Below are 13,756 nucleotides of genomic sequence, written 5' to 3'. Positions count from 1 at the left end.
GTTTGTGTGTAGCATTGCTAAGGTACCAAGTTTTTACACTTTTCCCACCAGCTAACTTTGATTAACCTCTCTAACACTTATGGAGACACACACACACACACACAACTCCCTGACATTGCTATGTTCTTGAGACACTCATTTGAAATACCATCATAATAAGGCTCTTTGTAGCCGTGTTGCCTAAGGTAATTCTCATTCAGGTGATGCGGTCTCTATTTATATCCTGGCACACGTAACCTCTGTTACCCAGTAGCACTCCTATGCAAACCAGGTCGCCCACTGATATTAAACCAGCTATTTCATCATTCTAATTAACAGCATCTATCATTGTGGCCCATTGTTTAGATACCCATTTTTCTAAAGCATGACTCGCGAGTATATATGGCAACGGTTTTCTTCTTCTTTTTTTTGTCAGCATAGCAAGTAACAACCACATGTGGTTGAAAGGCTGTTTTTACACCCACTAAAAAGAGAAATAGTAAAGCTGCAGTGCTAATTCAACGGGGCTCATAACACGAAAACAAGCGCTGCAGTGTTCCCCCACACTTGAGGTGGCGATAGCATCAACAAGCATGCCTATCAGCAACACAAGACGGAGCTTTTAAGATCATCACAGTCAAAACACAGAACTTGGCTACTCAAGTGGAGACAGGCCCAAGAATGATAAAGAGCCAGCATAACTTCGTCCTCACTTTTTGAGAGAGAAGGTTAGGGGAAAAGGTACCATAAGACCTTTGTAGTCTCTGGGAATAAATTAAATGATGTGTGTTACGGTGAGCAGGAATAAACAAGGGGTAAAGGGAGAAATCGACTGGGAAATATTTCATGATTGTGTTGTCAAGATTATATTTTTTGTAGTTAGAACCAACTTACAAATTTAGCTATAAGTTTAAGAGTTTTAGCAACTTTTTAACAAACATTTTAGATGCACTATTTCTTGACATCTTGGCAAGTAATTAATGTGCAAGCAGTGCTGAGTAATCTCGCAATTCCAGGTTGTAGCACTCTTCACGCTGACTGTATAATGCAGACCCAGAGCAGTCATTTCACAAGTGTGGTACAGTATGTTGTGCACGGCACCAAACAGCTTGTTTTCTTCATAGTGCATATGAGACTTATGAATCACTGGGCATGAGAGTCAACGTAGATCTGCCACCAGATGTTAGCGGCTAAACGCTTTGCCGGCTTGCGGCTACTCCTCACCTCATGCTGTGATTTTTCATGATTTTTTTTCCCCGCTAAAACACGACACCACACTGCAGATTTTGGGCCAGCTCCAGTAGACGTGAGCCAGGGTTAGTAAGGAAGTGGCTGGATTGAGGTGAGGTGGGGGGGGAGAAAATCATGAGTCATCTTTATGGTATCAGTCATTTTTGTAAACCGAATTTCAAACAGGAAATGGCTAACCCTCAGTCCTATGAAAGTGTACCATAGTAACCATGCATGGTAAACTATTATCTAATAGTTGTTCAAAGATGTGTTTTATGTATGTATCATGCAAGATGTATAGTTTGTTTGTTGAAGGAAACCATACCTTTTCGTACTATGGTGAAGATGAAAATGTCTGTATTGTTTACCATTGGAAAAACCCATAACAGTAACATGCTCATGCTAACTTAGCAATCACATAGCGCCTTTTGGTCACCTTCCCTGCATACTGCCGTAGAGGCAGTGTAAACATTATACATTATGATTTCACACTAATAATTTAAAACTTGCTCTTAATGGGCTTTGATGTTACTATGGTATATTAACTTTATTATTTAATAACTCGTTGTACTTCTCCAAAGCCCAATGACGATACAATGGCACATGCCCCAAATGCCCTGGAATTAAGGCTGATTTATACTTCTGCATCAAGCCCATGCATGTGGTCGCATAGTCCTCACCATGGCTAATGCAGAGGTACGTAAATTTAACTACATGTTGCAACTATGTGTACCGCAAGCTCTGTGATTGGTCAGTTAGGTAGTGGTGATAAGCGTGGGTGGTGCTGAGAGTCGCAAGCCTGATGGAGCGATTGTTTATAAGCGTCGGGACCCGTGAAGGAGCTCCAGATGGAAACTTTTGTTTTGTGTTCACCTTATGATTGAAGTTACTGCACGTTCACAAGTTTCTGCTCCTAAATGAGCGAGTTTTAGCTACTTGTACATTAAGGTAGCATTCCGAAAAAACAAAACACCCGCAAAGAAACTCGTCACAGAGGAACTGCCTGCTAGCATTTTGGAAGTGAGCAACACAAACAGCACGCAGAAGTACAACTGCACAGCTACACGCAAGGCTTGCGCAGTGGGTTACGCCGATCAATTAACGCCGAAGTATAAATTAGCCTTTACTTTACTTTCATTTCTTAAATATACATACAAACAAAAACATAAGAGTACCAATAATTTTGTTTTGATCATGGTACCCTGTTAATTTCATGGAATTTTTAGACAAATAGTCGTACTTCCCATGTACTGTGGTGCTTCCCAAGAACACCATGGCACTACATTGGTACATACCAAAATACCCTGGCGATACCACAGAATTTTCTTGTAAGGGATCTTTTTGCTAACAAAAAAAAAAAATTTGTAGATCCACTCTGGTAGTATAAATGTTCCACTACAATGGTATTTTGGACATCTACTATGATATTTTTGCAAGTGCTGTGCCACAATTATTTTTGTTATAGCATTACTATTTTTGATACTATTTTTTTAGAGTGTTACTATGATACTATTAACTAACTATAATACTTTTCCACAGTTACAAAAAAAAAATAATTTGCATAAGACTACCATGCTTTAAACTTAGTTAGCACAGCACATTCATGTAGTGAATCTTTGGAAAGTTGGGGTTTTTTTGTGCTGTGATAACCTGAGGCGGTTGGCCTGACAGATTTTTCGATTTTTAATCCTGATCTTTGATGTGCTTACACATGTGTTGGAACGTGCACGGTTTGATCACTTGGCATCTTAACCAGGGGAAACCTGTTAAACGTGTTGCTTAATTTCCTCTGTGTACACAGGAAGTACTCTTTGTTCAGAAAGAGAAGGTGAGAGAGCAAAAGTCTTTGAGCAATCATCATTTGCATAGGAAACTAGTGCTAACAGTACAGTGCTAGCTCTGAGGTTTACACTGTAGCTGGATTTCTGCAGCACTGTGGTTGTTGACTATCTTTTTTTTTCCTTCAAATTGCCTGAGGAGAAATGCTTGACAGTGTGTACGGCAGATTGCCATACATCTGCAGCCATCAATCCACAACTTCTCTTTCTCATCTCACCTGCATGCTACCTTTCCAGTCATCTGTCTGTAACCCCTCCATCACAAAGATGTTGCCTTTTTTTCTCGTCTTATTTTAAGCACGCGCATGTGACTTACCTCATTGCAAGCATCCACATGGAGAAAGGGACAGAAAGAGCAACCAGGATGGGAGTTGGAAGACAAAGAGTGAATCGGAGAGGAAAGAGAGGTCTGTTGGGGGCATGATCAGCATTATCTAGGGCTTTTGAAGAGGAAAAAGATGTTTCCTGATACTCTTCCACTCGGACTCAGACCTGAAACATGGTCAAGACCAAGTTCACAAGTTCCCTTTTTTGTTTTTAAACAGCTTTCAGAAATAGGGATATGACTATTTCATTGCAACATAGAAGCATATATTTTAGCTTCCAATGGTTCTTTAAGTTTTATAACATGGTAACTTGTTCCTGTATATCCAACTTGTCATTAGAATGTACAAGCAACATTGAACAGTCAACTGTAAGCTTTAGGCAGTCAAGCTGGTTTTTGCCGTATGGTGGCTGGTCATACAAGGTCATCACATAAATCTTGGACCAGCTAGCATGTTTCAAAACACAGCTTTTAATTTAAAGTAGATTTTCCATCAGAGAGATAGTTGGTTAATTAGCAGTTCTGTGGTTATTTGTCCAATTGTTTGCTTATAGTTTGGCATCATTGGGTACTTTAAAGAAACACATTACTTTTTTTGGATATAGGCTTTTTACAACTCACGTAGAGTTTAACAGTTGAGTTTTAACATTTATGGATTTGGTTGAAATGAGCCACATTGACCAAGAAAACATTTCACTGCTGAAAGTCTAAACATTGAAAAGCAAAACCATCGATGTGCAGCTCCACAAGTCCCAAACCATGCAAGCCAGTGGCAAAAGTGGCGAAGAACAAACTTCAGCAATTGATGAAAGTCAAGAAAGAAAAAGCCTTGAGAGAAACCAGGCTCAGTTGGGCATGAACATTTCTTCTATGGCCAAACTTTCTGTGCAGAGCTGCAGTCTAGGCGCCAGAGGCTGAAGAATGCTGGACGTCCATCATGGAAAACTGCAAGCGTGAATAGGTCACCGGCGGGTGATCAGGCTGGCCCACAGGATCAATGTGTATGATACAATGATTTATGCTAAGCTAAGCTAAAAGTACTCTTGCCAGACCCTGCACGAATGGATTTAGAAATGGTAATACTCAACTGTTTAACTCTAAATCACATGTAAAATGAGCCTATTTCCAAAAAATATTGTAGTGTTCCTTAAACTTTAAGCAATTTATAGGTAACTAATTGTAACAAAGGTATCTTTGAGATCGCTGGGCATTAGCAGAGCTGTTGAACTTTGTATTTTTTTTTTTAAACACAGTTTCTGTCTGAACTTTTTATCTGTCAAGAAATTAAACCATAGTCATGTCTGTTTTTAATAACCTGAAATGTTATAGCGACCTGTGACTGACCTCTTAGCCTTTACCTTAACCAAATTCATAACCATCATTGACTTCACACGCTGTACGATCTTGTTTAGCGTCCACATGCCAGATATCAAAGGCATCACTGATAACTGTTGTATATCTGTTATCCAATGAGTTGCGTCCGAAAACTCTCATTGATTTTGTGCACACCATAAAACCTCAGTGTTTACGTGCAAAACATATTGTCTTCTGTCATAAAATATCTGCGTTTTACACCTACCATAACTATTTGTTTACTGCCTCCTGTCATTAGCTTATCAGGAAATGATCCTTTGTATCGTGGGAGTGGAAATTTACCAGACGTGTCACTGCCGTGTCTCCACGGTTCTGAATGAAAGTTTACAGAACAGGTTGACAAGGAGATTTTACTGTCTGTTTATTTGAGGTGACAAGCACTTTGGCACACTGTCAAGAAGACTTTACTGTTCTCACATTACTGCCCTATTCCTACCTGCTTCCTCCAAGTATACATGAAAACTTTTAGATTCCCATTTAGCCTTCAGTTCAATTTTTCCCAGCATTACCAAAACACAACTCAGACCCTGGGAGTGTGTTCCACTCATTTCTGCAAGATTTGGAAAACCTTAAAGAGCAGTCAAGTCACCGGTTCTTCAATATGCCAGAAGCCATGGCTTATATCTATTCATTCTTCTGCTCCGTTGGCATAAACAACAATGAAAGACAACAGGGGTTGAATGACACTAAAACCTAAACCCAGAAAAAAAGAGACTCCCAGTGTAAGGGGTGTTAACGAGAAGGAAGAAAGGAAAAAAAAGTGAGAACGAGAACAATATCAGCATTGTAAGTCAAGAGAGATAAAGAGAGCCCTGTGGGTGAGAACCGTTTTCTTTGGACCCCGGCACCATTTCCCGTCCGCTTGGACCCGAGAGGTCATTGGACGCCCCGGTGCACTATATTCTTCCTTTCGAGCTGTCTTCCTCTCCTTTCTCTCACGTCGTTTTCCCTGCGATGTGGACAGGAAGAGATAGACTGTATTTCCTGTTTACAGAGGTGCATTAAGGACGACGGTCACATGTTTGCCTGTTTTTCCATTCCGTACTTGAAGTTAGCATACAGTTTATGTACTTTGTGGTCAAATGCATGTGTTCAGATGTGCATTTATCCTTGCATGTGCTTGTCTGTGCCTGAGACTGAGCTGTATATGCGGGCAGGAAATTTTCAAGTGTGTGTATGCGAGCACACTCAGGACGTTCTGTGTGTATGTGTGTGTTTTCTGTTGGCAGTGAAGTGTCTCAGGGGAGGCAGGGCTTGCGTGAGAGCACTGTTGCAGATCTGTCAGTGAGAGGGGGCTGCTCAAGGTCTGGCGGAGTGTGTGTGTCTGCGCTGGGCTAGGATTGTTCCCCCCCCCCAAAAGGGAGGGAGGGAGGAAGAGTGGGTTAAGCCAGCCCAGTCTGTCAGCATGGAGCTGCCGTTCGTATTTTTGTGTATGCGTCCTGTGTTTATCTAGGGGGCCAGTGGAAGGAACAATTGTGGACATTTTGAAAGCAAGAAGCTACGTAGAACCTGCTCTTCGGAGACAAAGAGGCAGAGTGGGCGGAGAAAGGTGTTAGTGTGTTTGTGTACATAAGTGCTTGTATGAGCGACTGAAGACAAGTAGAATGAGTGTGTGTGACTGTTGGAAGCATGTGTGTGTTTGTCCAGCCTGAGTGTTATCTTGGCGTTGTCCTCTTTCTGTCCCCACTCTCTCAGCAGGACTGTCAAAACTTCCCTTTTCTTTGGACTACACACACATTCGCTTGAAGTGGATGAAGAACAAAAACTATGATCACAAAACACTTGTTTTTATATAATGATTATTTTAGTGACTCAAATGGTTAGTTGTAAATACTTGCAAAGTTGAAAAATCATATAAATAAACTATTGTTGGTGCCAAGTGATTTGGTCGCAGGTTTTGGAGGTCTGCAGAAATACTGTTTTGCCTCTTTAAGTTTGTAGCTAAAGTCTTGGAAAGCCTTTTGCATGCTGATTTTTCTGCCACCTATGGTTTTTAACTCAGTCGGCAGACAGTGTAGCCTTTATAAACTCTGGAGCCATGTCACTTGACTCACCGACTGACTCAGGGGGCCTCTGTAGGATAGATTTAGTAATTTGATTATTTCCTGCTCTTTGGTGTAGTGAAGAATTCAAGTAGGTTCTAAATAGACAATGGAGGGAGGCGTGTACAATGTTTGCTATACAAATATGACATACAGATTCAACAAATTTTCTTCAAATTGGAGAGAGTGTAAGTGGCGCTTGACATACAGAATTTGTCACTACAGTATGATGTTATTGAGTGCTAAACTCTCATTAATAAATGTAGTAAAATTTTCCCTGGGGTTGTAACTTTTCAAAACCGACGTGCACTTTTGGTGTAATGTTTATCCTTAAAGTACCAAATGAAACAATTTTGGCTACAAACATGCTCCTTTGGAAAGGCATCACTCAAGTCACAGCTTATTTTTGAGAGTGTCTGTCCGTAATACAACCAAGGGAAGATACCTAAGACCATAAAACAAAACCCTCTGATCCCCTATCAACCTATCAGTTAATTCTTAACTATGCCAGTTTTCATTAAGACCTTAAATCCCCCTGTATATGTAAATGTAGTGATAAACCTGAAATTTGCAGGACCTTTATAAGTACCTGCTGACCGGAATAGGTGTTGAAATCTTGGTGACAAGGTCATGACCACATGTGCCACTCTAAGTGGTAACCAAAGGCACGGCTATGGATGAAACCCTTTCCTACAATTGTTCTTATCTAGAATTCTTCATGTTCTAGCAAATTGAGCCGTCTAAACTCAGTCAACATCATGGTCCCAATGCCAAGCAGGAACAACAGAATTATTATCTTGTTCACTTCTGTCATTCTGTTGACAAGGAAAACGTGAGATTAACCAGCAACCCAAACCTCACCTTGTAACCTCTAAACTTCAAACCTCAAACCAGGCAACATGCAGGTCCTGTGGTGTGCATTCATGCAATGTACAAGATGGCAAAAACCATGTGTGCTTTTTGTTTACTCCAGACATTTGGGTTTTAAGAACTCTGCTTGACCTCATTTGAAATTTAAACAGTAAAACCAACATGGTGTCAGTGGCATTTGCACTGCAGCAAACATTCACCCAGGGTTGGGAATTGAAAACTGGCTTGGATTTTGGTGATGCTATCTCAAAAGAAAAATCCAATAGAACTGTCAACAGGAATCATCTAGTAGAGTCAAAGTCAGAACTATTAAATTCTTTACAATTTCAAGGTTCCTACAGTTGTACTTCACCTCCATATGTGCCTCAAGCACATGTAAAAATTACATTCCCCTCTATCCAAAAACAGTTATGTCATAAACAGTAAATGTGATTTATCTAGACAAGAATTGTAAACTGTAGGGCTGCTCGATTACGGGAAAAATCATAATCACCATTATTTTGGTCATAATTGTAATCACGAATATTCAAAACGATTATCAGTTAAAGTCAAAATTATTCACCCTTCTGTAAATTTATTTTTATTTATAAATATTTCCCAAATGATGTTTAACAGAGGTTTTTTTTTTTTTTTTACAGTATTTACTATAATATTTCTTTCTTCTGGAGAAAGGCTTATTTGTTTTATTTTAGATAGAATAAAAGCAGGTTTGAATATTTTGAAACCTATTTTAAAAACTCAATATTATTAGCCCCTTTAAGCAATATATATGTTTGATTGTCTGCAGAAGAAACTACTGTTATACAATGACTTATCTATTTACCCAAATTAAGCCTTTGAATGTCACTTTAAGCTGAATACTAATATCTTAAAAAAACATAATGTACTGTCATCATAGCAAAGATAAAACAAATCAGTTATTAGAAATGAGTTATTAAATCTGTTATGTTTAAGCTGTGCTTTAAACATCTTCACTGTATTTTTAATTTTATTATTGATTAATGATAAAAACAGTCGGCAGCAGCAGGAATACCGCACGCTGTCACTTTAAGAATAGTGCGGCTATGATATGGTTTCTCTTTCTCGTGTCTTTTGATTCTCAACTTGTTAGTTTATTACACAAGTGAGGGTTAATATGAATAATCACTAAACACCGCGCTCTGACACAAATGTGCATGTATTTGACCATTGAAGCACTCACATTAAGATCGCGTTAGATGTGTGTGTGCTCTGCTGTCCGAGGCTAAGCGCGGCGTGCGCGCAAACACACACACGCTACCTGTCAGAGGCTAAGCACGGCGCGTGCACACACAACAGCACATGCTCTTTTGCGCTTTTAAAAATATGATTGATGCGCATCCCGTGCTGCAAAGGTTACATTACAGCACATGCTTTTAGTCATTTTCACGTGGAACTGAGCTTTGCAGAGGCAGAGTTTTCACACGTGTACAACTGGAAAGGGGGCGGTACGTGATGGAATAATCGTTTATCTCGATTAATGTTTTTTCATAATCGTTAAAAGCCAAAATCCAAAATCGAAATCGGGTTTTCAATTAATTGCACAGCCCTAGTAAACTGCAAACTTTAAAGTGGTTGATTCTCTTTTCTACTGTTCATTCACATTTGTACCTCAATTGCATCTATAAATACATTTCTCCTTTGCTCTTTCCTACAACAAATGTACCACACTAATTCAACTCTTTTGAGTTGATGTGGGAACCTGTTGCTTGTAGGTACCACCATCCCCTCAATTCACATTATTCTGCACATTCACCTTAACCAAGTGTAGACCATCTTCACAGCAGTTAGTTTGCCTTACTAATTCAGATTCCATGAAGTATAATCAAAACTATTAACCTTAAGTCACTTTCAATTTTCATTTCTTCATGCACCCATTTGATTTCCTTTCTTTGCAATGAAAGAGAGCCGTTTAAATCGGAAACATATTGGAACTGTAGTCTCCCTTTCCCTTCTCATTGGCAGTAGTAATGCACTAGTTAAGTACCTTTCAATGGAAGTCCATTCACCCTGTGGCCATATTTGCAACACCTCCAGGCAATTCATCAAGGACCAAGTCCTATCTAAAAGAATAGAGAAACACTGAATTCAAGAACCACTTACTGAACTTAAATTACATATTAAATTACATCAATAGCAAACCTTAAAGTGACCTCTCCTAATACTTTTGTTGCTTGAGTTCTAATTGTTTAAAACATGTTTGGTCCAGCTACTGAGCATGTGCAAAGATTGGCAAGTATTTCACAACATCAACCTCATTTACGTTTCAATGGTGACCAGAGGATGCGGTTGCAAAAGTTGGAAGAAAACAGACAAAACACAGAGAAAACAGAACGACAAAGAAAAGATATGTGATTGTATATGATGAGGTGGCATTTCTTCTGTCAAATTTAGGGTAAGCATGGAGGTAGTCACCAAATGACAGAAATTGCTGTAAAGAACAAACAAATCTGTACAAATCCCTTCTCCAACAATTGACAACTTGCCAACCTTAAGCCTGATTTATACTTCTGCGTCAAGTGACCGCCGTAACCCACGGCGCATGCAACGCGCGTAACTGTGCATTTATACTTCTGCGCGCTGTCTCTGTTGGTCTGCATTAACACTTCAGAAACACTAGTTGGCAGTGAGGTGTAAATGTTCCTCTGTGTCGAGTTTCTTCGCTGCGGTTTTGCTTTTCCTGAACACTTCCTGCATGTACAAGTGGTTCAAACTCGCTCATTTTGAGGCAGGAACCGGCGGACGTGCAACAACTTTAACTATGAGGTAAAGACGAAACAAAACTTTCCCTCCGGAGCTCCTTCGCGGGACTCCACACTTTTAAACAATCGCTCCATCAGGCTCGCACCATTCACGCGGCTCTCGGTCCCACCCAGACTCGTCAGCGCTACCAAGCTGACCAATCACAGAGCTTGCACTACGCGTCGTTGCGACGTGTAGTTACATTTTTTGAGAGGTGCACGTCAGCAACGCTGACGGCCACGGCAAAGGGCTATGCGTCAGCGCCGTAGCATACGCCGGCGTTTAACGCAGAAGTATAAATCAGCCTTTACTTGGGACTTGCTTCAATGTTGTGGCCTTACTGAGCATTGCAATTTACCCCACTCATAGGAATGTGTGAGTAAACCATCTTTGCATTTCTATCGGCTTTGGTTTCATTTAGTAGAATCTAAACACAACGCATCAAATTCCCTTTTCTTTATGCACCTCTTTATACAATTAGTAGGAACTATACCCTGTGCCTTTCCAGCAGCACTAATGCAATTTTGGCTTCATCCTCTAAAGCAGGTGCGTATGCCTGTCATTCACCCCCTTCCCAACCCTTGGTGGCACCTCAATCCCGCCAGGGACAAAAAGCTCTCCCAGTGATTGTGTTGCGATTATACAACCAGGCCATTGTTGTGCTGTTTCTGGTCTGAGGGCATGGCAGGCCTGTGCGAGCAGTTTTCCAACATGTCTAGTCGGGGGTTGCTGTAGCTGCCCGCTTTCATGTGCAGGCCTGAGGTATGTAAACAGGATACCCTGAGCCTCGCATGAAGAAAGGCAAGGAATTATGGTGAACTTAAAGGACTTAACAGTGAGTTGCCTCACAGAAACCGTACGACTACAGCGATGATGCCACTATTCTACTACTTTTAAATATCTCTACCAATTTTTTTTCTCTTCATTCAACCTCTACAGTTCAGGCAACAGCTGAAGCAGCTTGTGAAACAATAAATGACCAGCTGTTGGACAGATATAAACAGCAGGCGGAATATATGGCCGCACGTTTTATTTTTGGAAGCTCCAATTATTGTTGCCTAAACGAAAGCAGACAGCCACTCAGTGAAATATGTGTCACGTTCTCTTGGCCAGAAATAAAGCATAGAGCCCTGCCCTGTAGCTCAAGCAGAACTTGCGTTGTAGTTCACAGACTTTCTATTGTATCTCAACTAGTCGCAGCTGAAACGGTAATATATAAAGCATCTGTCTGTGTTTGCAGACACCAAACTTCATGACCTCTTCTATAGAGACCCTTGTCTTGTAGCGCCCACCTCTGTACACATAACGCAAGGCAAAACAAGCACGGCACAGACACAATGGCGCTGCTAGATAACGATCAACCAGGCTAGGGCGGGTAGAAGGGTTTAAGTTGTTTCTTTAAGAGTAATAGTAAAGATCTCTCTCTTTCTTGTTCTCTCATTAAGAGCTTAGGTATGGACTGAGGGAGGGTTAAAAATATGCATACTAATTCACTTATGGAAGTCCTTACAAGCCATTGGCTGCGGTAATTGGAGTGACGGTGTGAACAGGGCTTCCCAAAGCCCCTGCGTGAGAGGGAAAATCTGAAGGCAACATCTACTGGAACTAAATGTTTTCAGATTAAGATAATATTCCCTCTGCATAGCTGGAGTGTTTTAATTTCTCTCTCGCTCGCTCGCACTCTCTCTCTTTCTTTTTTTCTTTCTGTGTGTGTGAAAGGGTATTACAATTTAATCTGTATCAACCAGATGTGCCGTTTCTAGTTTGTTTTGTTTTATGGTATTTAAGTGTTTTCCGTTTTCGTTTTTTTGTTCTTCGACTCTCAGTTTGCTGCTGACCAATTAGTTTTTAAAAATTAACCACATAAAAACACTATCAAATAAAAAAAATTACTGTTGATTTTTTTTTTTTAATTTTAATGTATTAGGCTGATTAAAAACTAATTGTTTGTTTGTTTGTTTTTTGTTCCATGTCCTGTGATGTGACAATAAATAAAATTGCTTCAGGTAAGAATTTGTTTATTCCATTGATTATTGCTTTATAGCAAATAGTGCAGAATTTCGACACTTGCACCGTTGCTGCAATTACCTAATTAATTTGCATGCATGAGTGTGTGTAGGTTTCAAACTCAATAGCTTGCATTATACTGATTTTCAAAAAACACAAGCCAATAAAATAGCCACATTTTATTGACTGAAATACGAGTCAAGAAGCAACCGTTTACCAGTGTTTCCATGACAGCACAGAAGCTTTATTTCAAGCAGGTGGAAGTTTACTATAAAGTCCTGTCAGTGCGTTATTTAAGCAGACATTGTTTTTCTGGTGAGCATGTGCAGTTCATGCATCGATAAATGTACCAGTTCATGAATGGAATTTCCACAGAGCGTAATATTGAGCTATTTTTTAACTTTGACCACAATTAAATGAATAGGTTTCATAGAGAAGTTTCATCTGCATCTAGTAAGGACAGATGGAGGGAGAGTGAAACCAGCAAACTGAGCACTGCCGAAATGCCATTTTCTGAAAAAACAAAAACTAAATACGGCATTTTCTGTTTTCCGATAAACCTAAAAATGACATTTTATTAATCCACTTGTTAAGTGTGACGTCACGCAAAGCGACTTCCGGGTCCAAGAGCTATATCAAACTGTATATGGAGTTTTAACAAATGGTAATTATAAACGTTTACAAAGCACTGTATTACTTTCGAAAGTCTCAATCGCAATCTCTATATAACCATGCCTAATATGGGATGGCCAGAAAGTGATAATTTTATTTTTTATAAATAATTAAAGTATTGTTGTTTGTGATTTTGCAAGTTCAGAAACTGTATTGTATACCATCATTTCATATAAAATTGATATTCACATGACTAAAAAGTGGTCATAAATGAAAATTTTCTCAATCCAATCGAGTAGTGGCTTGGACCCGGAAACAGTATTTCATACTTCACGACTTGACAAGCGGATAGCAAGAAACTCACTCACTTTCCTTTGGCTTATTCCCTGCTTTATCAGGGGTCACCACAGTGGAATGAACCACCAATTACTCTGGCACCTGTTTCACACAGTGGATGCCATTCTTGTCACAACAGAATTGTCCCATCCCTTATGCCTCATTCACGCTACAAAGTTGCTGCTTGTTGATTTGGGTAGCGATCTGCTGCAAACGCAGGGGTATGTAGGTCTACAGTACGGAGGATACAACCAGCCTCTGAGCTGAGCGAGGATCAAGTGAATTTTGCTGGTGCTCCTATTGGCTGTAGCTCAAAATCGCTCATCATCCTACCTGGTCGCCAACTGTCGCTGTCACTCGCATAGACAGAGGTCGCCGGATTT

At 40.1% G+C, this 13,756-nt stretch overlaps 1 protein-coding gene across 2 annotated transcripts in view; it reads left to right on the top strand.

Annotated features, from left to right (window-relative positions):
* The window catches only part of ahr2 (aryl hydrocarbon receptor 2), a 98,339-nt gene that overhangs the window by 33,233 nt on the left and 51,350 nt on the right, over positions 1-13,756 (top strand).

The sequence above is a fragment of the Danio rerio genome, chromosome 22 (assembly GCF_052040795.2).
Source record: "Danio rerio strain M-AB ecotype USA chromosome 22, GRCz13ab, whole genome shotgun sequence".
NCBI classification, from domain to species: Eukaryota; Metazoa; Chordata; class Actinopteri; order Cypriniformes; family Danionidae; genus Danio; species Danio rerio.
The sequence above is the reverse complement of the archived record's forward strand: the minus strand, read 5'-3'. Positions and strand labels throughout refer to the sequence as shown.